Source organism: Mus caroli, chromosome 9, assembly GCF_900094665.2.
Source record: "Mus caroli chromosome 9, CAROLI_EIJ_v1.1, whole genome shotgun sequence".
Lineage (NCBI taxonomy): Eukaryota > Metazoa > Chordata > Mammalia > Rodentia > Muridae > Mus > Mus caroli.
The window spans coordinates 67,657,879-67,671,550 of NC_034578.1; the positions used below are offsets into that span (position 1 = coordinate 67,657,879).

Sequence of the window (13,672 nt, forward strand, 5' to 3'; positions counted from 1 at the left end):
GCACTGACTGCTCTTCCAGAGGTCCTGAGTTCAAATCCCAGCAACCACATGGTGGCTCACAACCATCTGTAATGAGATCTGATGCCCTCTTCTGGGATGTCTGAAGACAGCTAAGTGTACTTACATATAATAAATTTAGAAAAAAAAAAAAAAAGAACAGACATTCATGAGTCCATATTGATATAAGCAAATCTTCCTTCCAGAAGAAAGTCAACTTTTCTAACCTCTCACAGAAGTTAGACAACAGCCCCTCAACCACTACCCTCAAGTGGACAAGAGGGCAACTGTGAGGAAAAACTAGGCAAATGCTAGCTCTGTTCACAGCCAACATCACTAATGGTCCTGAGGCTACTATGGAACACTGGTAATTAAGTGATAAGGGAACTTCACAGCTGAGGCATTCTTCCCCCTAACCCATAATCATAATAAAAACATCCCACAAAACAAACACATGACAGGTGTGTAATATTGCCATAATCTGCAAGAAAATACGTAGAGAAACTGTGAAACCAGAGACTGCAGTTAAATACCTGGAATGTAGCTAATAGAGATGCATCAATGTCATCTCTTTGTAGATACAGACATGCAGTCGGTGGAAGGTTAACAAGGAATTGGAACTGGGGAAGGAATATAAGGCAACACTATACTTACTGTCTTTGCCTTGTAAGTGTGAAAACAGTTTAGAAATTAAAAAAGAAAGAGAGAGAGAGAGAGGGAGGGAGGGAGGGAACATAGAGGTATTGTTTACAAAGCTTCCCTAGGCTGTAGAAAAGGTAGGGGATAATTTAGAGACAGGGTTCCTCTTGCCAATAGCTCCAAAAGTTGACACAAGAGGGAAGAAAGAGCTGGGACCACCATGAGAAAAAATAAGTCCTAAATATCTGCCATCCCACTGGGATTCCACTAACAAATTCTGCATAACCCACTGAATACAGTGTAGGAAAATGTCCTATGTTGCCTTATATTACTACTACTGGGAAATTTGCAAATAAGCACACCTTCTTGCTAACAATTTGCAATAATACATTAAAAATGTACTATGCAGGGACATACACATGCTTAAGTGTGTTTATGTATGTTCTATCTAGTTTTTGTGATATGAAGATATAAACATTATTTGTAAGACACTAGTTAACCTAGGTAAGTCACCAAGAGGGTAAAATATGAAAATTAAGTCACTGGTTCTTGTGTGTGTGTGTGGGGGGGGGGGGGAGAGAGAGATTGATTGATTGTTGTTTTTGAAATTTTGAAACATCTTTCGTAGGTAAAGATGGTCTGGAACTGCTGGGCGGTGGTGGCGCTTTTATGCCTTTAATCCCAGCACTTGGGAGGCAGAGGCAGGCAGATTTCTGAGTTCCAGGCCAGCCTGGTCTATACAGAGAAACCCTGTCTCAAAAAAAAAAAAAAAAGATGGTCTGGAACTATGTAGCCCAAGCTAGCCTTGACCTTGCAATTCCTCCTGCCTCTGCCTCAGCCTCTGCCTCAGCATCTTCATTTTGGATCATAGGCTTGGCCCATTTCACCTGACTCACAGTCATAAAAAATTTCAGCATATGAATGGCTCCTAGTATAATCTAACTAATGTCCTTTTAAGAGGAAATTCAGAAAAATGGGGGATGGCTACAAACACACAAATAAAAGACTATATAAAGATATAGCGGGCAGGGGGAGGGTATAGGGGACTTTCGGGATAGCATTTGAAATGTAAATGAAGAAAATATCTAATTAAAAAAAAAGAGATACAGCAAGAAGGTAGCTAATTGGAAGCCAAAAGGAAATCTCAGTAGAAATAGCCAACTGCTTGATATTGAGCTCTAGAACTCTAAGACATACAGTTTTGTTGTTTAGGTCACTGTAATAAAACACTGTCTAAATATACCTTAAATGTGCTTCAATGCTCTATGTATTTATTATAAATACAAAGATGAGCAGGAGAGATGGCTCAGTGGTTAAGAGCACTGACTGCTCTTCTAAAGGTCCTGAGTTCAAATCCCACATGGTGGCTCACAACCATCTGTAATGGGATCTGATTGATGTCCTCTTCTGGGGTGTCTGAAGATAGCTACAGTTTACAGACATATAATAAATCTTTTTTAAAAAGAAAATAAAAAATAAATAAATACAAAGACAAGACAGAACCGATCTTACTATGTTCTAGCCTGGCAGATAGGTGTGTCACTATAATTCAAATGCCATATGAAGATACTTTGTCAGACACACACTTTGAAACAGCCCCAGAATCTGGTCTAATCCTTAAGAGGAAAAACTTTCCATGAAGAAAAAGAAAGTCAGTTATGGTGGCACATGCTTGTAATCCCAGCAACTGAGAGGCTACAGGCACAATTCAAGGTCAGCCCGGGCTACGTGATGAGGTAGCAAGATAATGTCTCTAAAATGAATAAAATGGGTACAGTAAAGAAACCAAAAATAGCCACTCTGGGTAAAAGGGAAGAAAGTTTATCCCAAACTGCCAAGGCACCTGGGAAGAAGGGATCTAAGGAGCTAGGACCAGGGCTTGTGAGCAGGGACTGAGGAAGTTTAGAGACTAGATAACAGGCACCACAGTTATATGTTAATGGGGAGCCACAAGTTTCTTTGAACAGAGGAAAAGGGGATAGTTCCTTTTAACAAGTAGGAACTATGGTCAAACCCTGAGGACGCCACCTTTTATCTAAATGCCTGACCTTGGGGTAGGGGTGGGGCATGACAAAAAAAGAAAAGAAAGAGTAAGGGAAATGTACCATGAAGAAGTTACCTGAAAAAAATGAAAAGGGAACATTACTTAATAAACAATTTATATTCTTCAAAGGTATAATTCAACTTCAGCCAGCTAATTATCTACAATAATTACTTTTAAGAAAGGAAAATTGAGATGACTTTATAAGGTACTTATTTATAAGGTATACTTATTTATAAAGTAACTTATTTCATGTGCACTGCTGTTTTGCCTGCATGAAATGTCTGTGTAAAAGTGTCAGATCCCCCTGGAACGACTGGAGTTACAGTTGAGAGCTCATATGTGGGAACTGAACCCAAGCCTCTAGAAGACCAGCCTGATTCATCTCTCTAGACTCATAAGTGCTTTTCAACATCTGAAAGACTAGATAAAGGCTTCCAGAATCTACAAGACCTAAGACTTCACAGCAGTTTGGCTGGAGAGGGTATTGCAGGAAGCTCTGTTCTCCTGTCATTTCTTATGTCAGCACTAAGCTCCCAGCCTTCACCTTCATCACCCTCCAAAGGCAGCAGGATCACAAATTAAAGGAAGGTGGAGCACACAGATATCTTCTATGAAACCAGACAGGGACAGTAGAAAATAAAATAAAAACTAAAAATAATGCAGGTTTGTTTCAAACAGTTGAAACAAAGAAAGCAAGCAGCTGACAATGGATTACAGAGACACTAGGATGGATACCTTGTTCTGTGGTTCAGTGGTTGCCTAGCATGTCCAAAGCCCTGGTTCCACCCCCAGCACTACCAACAAAAAGAAACAGCAGAGAACCCAGAAATACTTACAAATACCATCATATGATTCCCAACAAGAGTGACAAGATAATGTTTCCAACAACAGTAGTCAACCAAAGAGCACTAGGGGAAAAAATGAGCCTCAGTATCTGCATCCCACCAAATACAAAATTAAACCTAAGAGCTGCACCATAAAACTTCTGCAAGAAAGCAAGCAGACAATAAAGGGCAAAAAAAGGGCATGGCTTCTTTTTGAACTGATGGACTAGACATTACTAAAATCAAAACCTTTTTCTCTTCAGAGATACCAGTGGAAAACTGAGAAAGAATAGAGAGCATTAAAAATGCATATGCGCCGGGTACGGCGGCGCACGCCTTTAATCCCAGCACTTGGGAGGCAGAGGCAGGCAGATTTCTGAGTTCGAGGCCAGCCTGGTCTACAAAGTGAGTTCCAGGACAGCCAGGGCTATACAGAGAAACCCTGTCTCGGAAAAAAAAATGCATATGCAATTTTAATCTGCACGCACATATACACACACACACGCACACACACAGAATGCATGGATAAACTCATGATAAACACTCATGGTTACTATGAAATGAGCAAAAGACATGAAGAGATGTGTCTAAAACCACAAACAAACAAACACAAATAGCCAGTAAATACCTAAAAAATGCTCACTATCTCAAAATCACCAGAAAAACATAAATTAAAACTACAGTAAGTTCCCATTACACATTCAAAAAAAGGCTAAAAAGTAAAAAGAGCCACCTTCCAGGAAGCGTCATAACCAAATGCTACACACTCTGACAGATACACAGACATCCACTAACTCTACACTAAGTTCTGAAAACATGTACAGAAAGGTTTGTATATAGATGCTCACAGCTTTATTGATAGTTAATTTTAGACAGAGCATAGATACAAGGAGATGCCAATCAAAGGCAACACAGGAGAACCTCAGGACCTCCACTGAGGGGAGCAAAGAAGACACACAGTATCTGTATTACTCGATCAAAAGTAAAGGAGCCTCTGGAACAGATAAGCACTTGAAATGGCAGTTCTGGCCACTTGTGGTTAAGGCGTTACTTAGGGTAACTCAGACTGGGGCAAATCCCCTGTGATATTTCTCCTTTATTCACACTGCATATTCCAGGCAGACTGAGCTAAATACCAAAGAGATTTTCAAAGAAACACTCCTTTGTTTTATTTTTTGGCATAACAGGCACTCTGTGATCTACTATCACTTACTGCTCAGTGTAGTGAAGTAAAAGAGACAAACCTTTCAAAAAAGATTCATTTCACTCCAAGTAAAATTTAGAGACAAGTAGATGTAAATAAATATACAACTGTGGTTATAAAATGAACTTGCGTTCTTTTTGTTTGGAGGGTTGTTTTTTTGTTGTTGTTGTTGTTTTTTTTTCCCTAAAGTTCTGCTCTGCAGTCCAGGCTACCCACAAACTTGCACTCCTCGGGCTTGTTTTCCAGTGCTCGTATTACAGGGATGCATACCACACCCAGCTAGAAACTATAGAATGGAGGCTAAAAATGTGCACCTGCAATTTGTTTCCATTCTGTTCACTGTGGTACTGGGGATTAAACTCAGGGTCTGGTACATTTCAGTTCTAAATTGAGCTAAAGCCCAAACTCTGCCAACTTAAAATAAATGTTAGCAGGACATGATGATACATGCCTGTAATTCCCAATACTCAAAAGAGGTGGAAGCAGAAGGATTCCAAGCTTCAAGGACTACACAGGAAGATCATGTCCCTACACAGATAAATGAGAAGTTAGAAAAGTGGCTGGAAAAAGGGGCGGCTCAGAGGTTATGAGCATTTGTTGCTTATATACAGGATCTGGGCTCAACTCCCAGCACCCACAATGGCTGCTCCTAACTATTCCAGTTCTATACATACATACATCATACAGAGAGAGAGAGAACACATAAAATGAATAAATCTAAATTTAAAAAAAAAGTTATTGGCGTGACTGTTGTTTAGAGAACACCTAAAATAGATGACTAGAAATCTGAAGGAAAAAACACCAAATAAATGACAGACTATGGGTGTTCACTACACAACCCACTCATTTTCTACAGCATTTACAATTGTTAATAAAATATCAGAAGGAAAATATGTGATGAACGAACATCAGACAGAGCACCACATGAATTTCCAAACAAAAAACAACTCAAGTTTAGCAGTTTGGCTGATTTTTAAAGTTCACTGTAAAAAAAGCTAGCACACTCAGAAGTACAAAAAGTCAGCTCCTCCCAGTTATCACTCAAGGTGCCACCAACCCGCCTCTCCTGCTGGAGAAAGGGCATGCCCAAGAGAAATAAGAAACAAGCCTTGATTCCTTGGAAAGCAATATAAAAACGATGAATTCTCCAAGTGAGGTTTCTGACTTGGTGACTTAAGCCCTGCAATCCCACCACCTATGGCACATCTTGGCAAGTTCTAAATCACCTGCTATCTAAAGTTCTTCGGGCATCTTTAAATGAAACATGAAAACAAAAATATTTACCTCAAAAGTCTGCTGTAAATACTAAAACATTGTATGTACATTAAAGTTGAAATCTGCTATTTTTAAAGTTAAAATCCAAATTGATTTAGAAATCATCTAAGCAAAAGTCAGCAACCTTTTTTCCTCCAGTTTTTCTTATCCTTTTAAAGGGGTAAGAGAAGACACAGGAGTTCCATTCTCTAGGGTTGCCTACCTCAAGCTAGTCTACCTCACTCAAGTGGTAAATCTCAAATCTTTCCTAAAGAAAAAAAGGCCAAAACTCATATGCCTTTAGTCCTAGCACTCAGGAGGTAGAGAGGCAGGTGGATCTCTGAGTTCTAGGGCAGCCTGGTCTACAGAGCAAGTTGCAGAACAGCCAGAAACTTGCTCAAAAACACAAACAAACAAACAAAAAGACCTAAACTTTGAGCAGTTAACCTATTCACCCTCCCTCAACAAAATTGGAATAAATAAAAATAAAGCCAGAAAACTAATTACAAGGCATTTTTGACAATCTTAAAAATGTAAAATCCACTCAGGGAATGGTGATGCACTCCCTTAAAGCCCAGGACTTGGAAGACAAAGGCAGCCAGATCAAGATCTCAGTTCAAGGATAGTCTGGTCTATCTAGTTCCAGGCGAGCTAGAGCTATATAGTAAGACCCTGTCTTAAAAGACATTACCACTCCCCAGTCCCCCCAATGAACATAGTATCTAATTTAGGGAGAAAAACTGCACCTTAAGCTCCAGAGGATACTACTGGACAGATATCAGACACACACAAAGGAAAAAGTTAACTATATGAGTAAAACAGTAATTTAACTACATAGATTATACTTGCAATTCTGCTCAGCCTAGAATGACAGTTCTGCTGTGTAGCTGGTCTTTCTAATGTGTCTCTGAGGAGATAAGCATCTTTCTGTCAGATCCTAAAGTTTCAAGCCATTTCTCTTCCTACATCAGGGATCATATTTCACCTGATGTTTTATAATAAAAATGCGGTTTGTTCCAATACTGAAGGAAAAGTTGAGCTGGTGGCTTTGAGGAGTGGTGTGCTGGGTCTGGTGAGACAGCTCAGGGTAAAGGTGTTGACTGAAAGGTAAGACCTGAGTTCTATCCCTTGATTGCAATGCTGGAAGACTCAACTCCTCAAAGTTATCCTCCTTCCCTCTACATCTGTACAGTGATATGCTCTTATCCACACTCACATGAGCCACATACACACATATAATAATAAATTAGAAATCTTTTGTTTGTTTGTTTGTTTTTTTGAGACAGGGTTTTTCTGTGTAGTCCTGGCTGTCCTGGAACTCACTCTGTAGACCAGGGTGGACTCAAACTCAGAAATCCGCCTGCCTCTGCCTCCCGAGTGCTGGAATTAAAGGTCTGTGCCACCACCACCCTGCTAAGAAATCTTAAAAGGAAATATAACTTCATAGAAAATGTAAAATACGTGAATATAAGCCATGTTTCATATTCTATAAATATTTATACATTTATTAAGCAAAAATTATTCTGCATTCAAGAATTTAGCGCCGGGCAGTGGTGGCGCACGCCTTTAATCCCAGCACTTGGGAGGCAGAGGCAGGTGAACTTCTGAGTTCTAGTCCACCCTGGTCTACAGAGTGAGTTCCAGGACAGCCAGGACTATACAGAGAAACCCTGTCTTGAAAAACAAACAAACAAACAAACAAACAAACAAACAAACAAAAACGAGAATTTAGCTTAGGTTTTGTAAAAATCAATCCACTCTTTAAATATGTAAAAAGTGTATTTGTTTACATATATAAACATTATTTTACCACTAAAATTTGCAAAGTCCATAATCATGTCAGTAATGTAAATTAATCTCTCTTATCCAACGTTCATTTTGTTTAAACAAGGTGAATGATACACATATCTTCATTTCAAATACTCTTCAGTACTTAATACATTGACAATTTTTTAAAATTTCACAACAAAAAGAAAAATGGCAACAAAAATTCTATCATCCAACTGATAGAAACTCTCAAAATGAAGAGAGACAATATGACTGAGAAATCAAAGGCTCTCAGTCCCAAGACTCCCACTTTCCTCCATGCCTATTCAACCACACCCTGGCTCCCCCTCTCCAGGAACTCCCTCACTTCCTCTGTTTCTCAGCTGCTTCCTTATCAACAGACCTGCACCAGCCACTTCAAATTCTAAAACATTATCACAATTTTAACCTGCTTCTGAAAAAGCAAACACAAAGTTAACTTCACCCACTATTTTCTCTCTCTAGCTCATTTCCATTATCTACAAAAGTTACTCATTTTTCACCCTAAAGCTTAGGCAGAACATGGAGTTGGCATTCAATCAGTTTTTGCTGAGTTCTATTTAAAGTAACAGAAGAATTGCCATGAGAATGGTGTAGGCAAGCGGTGTGACACTTGCCCAGCATGTTGGAAAGAGACCCCAGGTTCCAGGCCCTCCCCCCACACACACACACCTACACACTAACTATACTAAGGAGGAAAAAAAAAAAAGATAGACTCATTTAGCATAAGAAACCAAAGGATAGAGCCCACAGAATGGTTCATCAGGCAAAGGTGCTCTCTATCCACTCCGATGACCTAAGCTCAATCCTCAGGACCTATACGGGAGAAAAACTGATACTGTTGTTTTTGTCCTCTACACCTGTGCCATGTTGCATGTTCATGCACTGGCATACATATATATATATATACATATATATATATATATATATATACACACACACATACACATACACACACACACACACACTCACACACACAAAATAAATGTAACCAAAAAATTTAAAATTAATGCTTACAACTGGTTAATACTCTGGTGCAGCAGTTCTCAGGTTTTTTGACTTTTTAAGCTCTTCACACCCTGAGGATCCAAATTTTAATGTACTGCTTTTATCTACTAGTGACACGTTCAAAAGTAAAACTGAGAAATATCCAAAGAATATTTGTAAGAGGAGTAATAGTATTACACACTAAAAAGCTAACATTTATAAATGTTTCCAAATACTGTGAAAGAAATGCTATACATTTTCATGAATCTCTTAGCTTCTGGCTTCACAGCAGAAAGCCAGCTTCTATATCTGCCTTAGTTTTGAACCTATGATAGGTTGGTTGTACTGGTTAAATTATAAGAAAATCCAGTTTCGTGTAATTAATTAATATAAAAAGGGAGTAGTGCTGGTAACTCCTTTCACAAGTAAGTGTGGTGATGAGGGTAGTTTAACAGAGGACAACTGCAGTGTGCAATCTGAAGCTGTAATAGTCAAACTTGTCAATATAATCAATCACACCTCCACCCCAACTCCAAAAAAAACAAAGGAGACCCAATATGTAATGGCTATTCTTGGTTGTCAACTTGTCTACATCTGGAATTAAGTAAAACCCAAGTGGCTGAGTACATTTGTGAGGGATTTTTCTTAATTAAATCATTTGAAGTGAAAAGACCGACCTTTAATACAGATCTTTTGAGGTAGGAAGATCTACCTTTAATCTGGGGCACACCTTCTGGTAGAAGCCTATATAAAGGTCACAGAAAAGAAAGCTTTTGTTCTTTGCCTGCTTGTCCCCATTCTTGCTGGCAAGTTCATTCCTTCACTGGCAGTAGAGCCTACTTCTGGATTCCAGTATATACTGAAGATATCCAAGTGTTCAGTCTTCATACATCAGTATGTGCTGAGATAGCCAAGCTCATGGATTGAACAACTACTAGATTCTTAAACTTTCCATTGGTAGACAGCCAGTGTTGTAATACTTGGGCCACAGCCTGTAAGTCACTCTAAAAAATTTCTTTTCTATATATAAATAGGTTCATTCTGTAAGTTCTGCTCCTCTTGAGAACCCTAACAAATACAGCATTGGAGGACCAACACTCAAGGGTATGCTCTGGCCTCCACATCATACACATGAACATGCAGACACATAGAACTCTACTACTGAGCCACCATGCCATCCCCCCTTTTCAGTGCTGGAGACTGAACTCAGGCCCTTGAAATTTTGAGGTAAACACTCTCCCCCCAGAGCTAAATTTCCATCCCCTTTTCTCTCTTTTTTAAAAAAGATTTATTTATTATTTATATGTAAGTACACTGTAGCTATCCTCAGATACACCAGTAGAGGCGGCAGATGTCATTACAGATGGTTGTAAGCCACCATGTAGTTGCTGGGATTTGAACTCAAGATCTTCAGAAGAACAGTCAGTGCTCTTAACTGCTGAGCCATCCCTCCAGCCCCTCCAGCCTCTTTTCTCATTCTTCAGTCTCTACCTCTAAAATCTAGACACGTTCCTACATAAGTAAACATATTATTATCATCTTTATCTCATCTGAGAGTAACTCTAAAACATGGCTGTACCACCTTTCTATCTACATAAGAAGCCTATTTCCATTCTTCTCTACAACATGATCTTATTTTCTTCAAGGCACTCACCACTATTTATCCTATTTATGAGGTTGTAACTCAACAGACTGTCTACTCTATGAAGGCAACACCTTCATCCCTGCAGACCAGTCAGTATCTGCCTATAACATGAGGCAGTCAACACATACTTCATGTATATCATAATGTAAAACCTCCATGTAACAAACATATCAGCTCTGCTCTGTGTTTCTATCATTTGTAACTTGCTTTTCATCTATTGTCAATTTCTGACTACCTACAGAGACCCAAGCAGCAACCTGAGAGAAACAAGAGAGAATAGAGATGGTCAAATATGGCGGGCAGTGGTGACACACAACTTTAATCCCAGCACTTGGGAGACAGAGGCAGGTGGATTTCTAAGTTCGAGGCCAGCCTGGTCTACAGAGTGAGTTCCAGGACAGCCAGGGCTACACAGAGAAACCCTGTCTTGAAAACCCAAAAAAAAAAAAAACAAAACAAAACAAAACAAAAACAAAAACAAAAAGATGGTCAAATATAAATCTGAACTTTGCTAAACAATAATCACATTTCTGAAAGGAAAATAAGTTACTTGGGACTTCTGTTTGAGAGAGGATCTTTCTACATAGCCCTGGCTGGCCTAGAACCCACTTTGAAAAACAAGTAAGCCTCAAACTCACCTGCCTGTGCCTCCTGAGTTTTGAGATTAAAGCTCTCAGGACTTTTTTTTTTTCCCATGTTGACTGGTGTTTTGCCTGAATGTATGCCTGAGTGAGGTGTTGGATCCTCTGGAACTGGAGTTACAGTTATGAGCTGCCATACGATCCCTGGGAATTGAACCTGGGTCCTCAGAAAAGCAGCCAGTGCTCCTAACCACTGAGCCATCTCTCCAGCCCCTCTCAGGAATTATTTTTAAAATGACATTAAGCCAGATATGGTGGCCTAGGCCTTTAATCTCAGCACTCTCCAGGCAGAGGCAGGAGGATCTCCAATTCTCTAAGTTCAAGGTCTGCTCTATGATAGAAAGTTCCAGGCTAGCCAAGGCTAGTGAAAACTTATCTCAAAAAACAAAACAAAACAAAACAAAACAAAACAAAACAAAACAAAACAAAAAACAAAACCAGGGCTGCTAGAGTAGGTAAGTTCAAGCCCACGGGCCAAGACTTCTGGCTGATAACACCAGCTCCAAAATTTGGAAATATTGGACATCTAGTTGGCTCACAAGATGAGTATTCAGTGGCCATGAGAGATTGAAAACATTCTACCACACCATAAACCCTGATCACTTCCTTTTCTGTGGATTGAAGCCAGAGAGCACAATGAGTACAAGAAATCCTCAGGGGCTGGAGAGATGACTCAGCAGTTAAGAGCACTGACTGCTCTTCCAGGGGTCCTGAGTTCAATTCCTAGCAACCATCTGTAATGGGAATCTGATGCTCCCTTCTGGTATGTCTGAAGACAGAGACAGTGTCTCTGTCTTCAGACAAATAAGAAAAAATAAGAAAGCAGCATGGTGGAACCATATATTCCAGACAAACCCAGAAGCGAATTCAGGAAACAACTTCAACCCCTGAGATTTCCTAGGAAGCAGAACCCATAGAACTTGTGGAAACTGTTGAAGATGAAATGGTGGACCTCACCTGTGAATCTTTAGAGCCTGTGGTTGTGGACCTGACTCACAATGACTCTGTTGTGATTGTGGAAGAAAGGAGAAGGCCAGGGAGAAATGGGAGGAGGTTGCACCAAGCCCATGCTGACAGACAGCTGTGTGGTGAGCAGCGATGAGGAGGAATACCTGAGTACCCTTACTCCTCGAAGCACCAAGGATGACGGAGCTACTGGACTCAGGCCCTTGTGTACTGTTGACTGTCCAATCTGCATGGATTGATACGTTGAGATTGTGTAGAATGGGCATCTCATTGTTTCTACAGAATGTGGCCACGTCTTCTGTAGCCAGTGCCTCCGTGAGTCCCTTAAGAATGCTAACACTTGGGCTGGAGAGATGGCTCAGTGGTTAAGAGTGCCGACTGCTCTTCCAAAGGTCCTGAGTTCAAATCTCAGCAACCAAATGGTGGCTCACAACCATCCGTAAGGAAATCTGAGGCTCTCTTCTGGAGTGTCTGAAGACAGCTACAGTGTACTTACATATAATAAATATTTTTTAAAAAAAAAATCAAAAAAACAAAAAACAAAAAAATAGTAACAACCAAAAGAAAAAGATGTCATCAGAAGCAATTGAAAGTATCATTTTTATAAACAATGCTGTAGCCCATACTATCCCACATCTAGAAGAGGATTAGAAATTCAATATACTTAAATTGGCACACACCTTTGATGCCAGCACTTGAGATGCACAGGCAGGCAGATCTGAGTTTGAGCCCAAGCTACAAAGTGAATTCTAGGGCTATACAGAGAAACCTAGTCTCAGGAAAAGAAAGAGAGAGAGAGAGAGAGAGAGAGAGAGAGAAGGGAGGGAGGGAGGGAGGAATTCAAGGAACTTTTTGGCTTTACAGTGAATTTAACCTGAGATGCCTGAGAGCCTGGTCTCAAAATCAGGGATTGGGGTTTGGAGGGAGTATTCACATTTAGAATCTTCTGAAAGGTGTAAAAGGTTGGTAAAACTGGACATAAGCTCACACTTGTAATCACCAGCACTTTGGTGACATGAGCGGCCAGCCTGAGATACACAGTAAGAACCAGGTTATAGCACACTCCCATCTTGGGAAAACACAAAACAAACAAAGCACTCTGAGTAACTTCTCCAATGGACAGAATTATCCACTACCATGAACAAATATGGCTTCACTGAAGGTTAATGCATATGTATGTGCTTTATTTGCATACTTGCATCACTTATACTCTCCATAGAGCATCTCTTTCTAGAGAGCTGTCCTGATAAATCTAACAGTGAATATTGAAAGAACTAAAAATAGAAGCTATTAAATGTGGCACACACACACCCGAAACTAGAGGCTAGAAATGAACATTTATGAATTTTATACTCATTTTACTAATTGAAAAGGCTATAACTTCAGGAAAAGTTAACAATAAATTCAGATCCAATGTACAACAACCATACTACACCTAAACAAATGTAACAAATCTTAATTACTATTATTTTGTTGTTGTTGTTCTATTTCCCTCTATTAAAGTCCCAAGTCAGCCGGGCGTGGTGGCGCACGCCTTTAATCCCAGCACTCGGGAGGCAGAGGCAGGTGGATTTCTGAGTTCGAGGCCAGCCTGGTCTACAAAGAGACAGGGTTTTTCTGTGTAGCCCTGGCTGTCCTGGAACTCACTTTGTAGACCAGGCTGGC

General features: G+C 39.9%; 1 protein-coding gene across 7 annotated transcripts in view; it reads right to left on the minus strand.

Moving 5' to 3' along the window:
• Rnf111 (ring finger protein 111) overlaps positions 1-13,672 on the minus strand; it is a 69,634-nt gene that overhangs the window by 53,023 nt on the left and 2,939 nt on the right. The window lies entirely within an intron of this gene.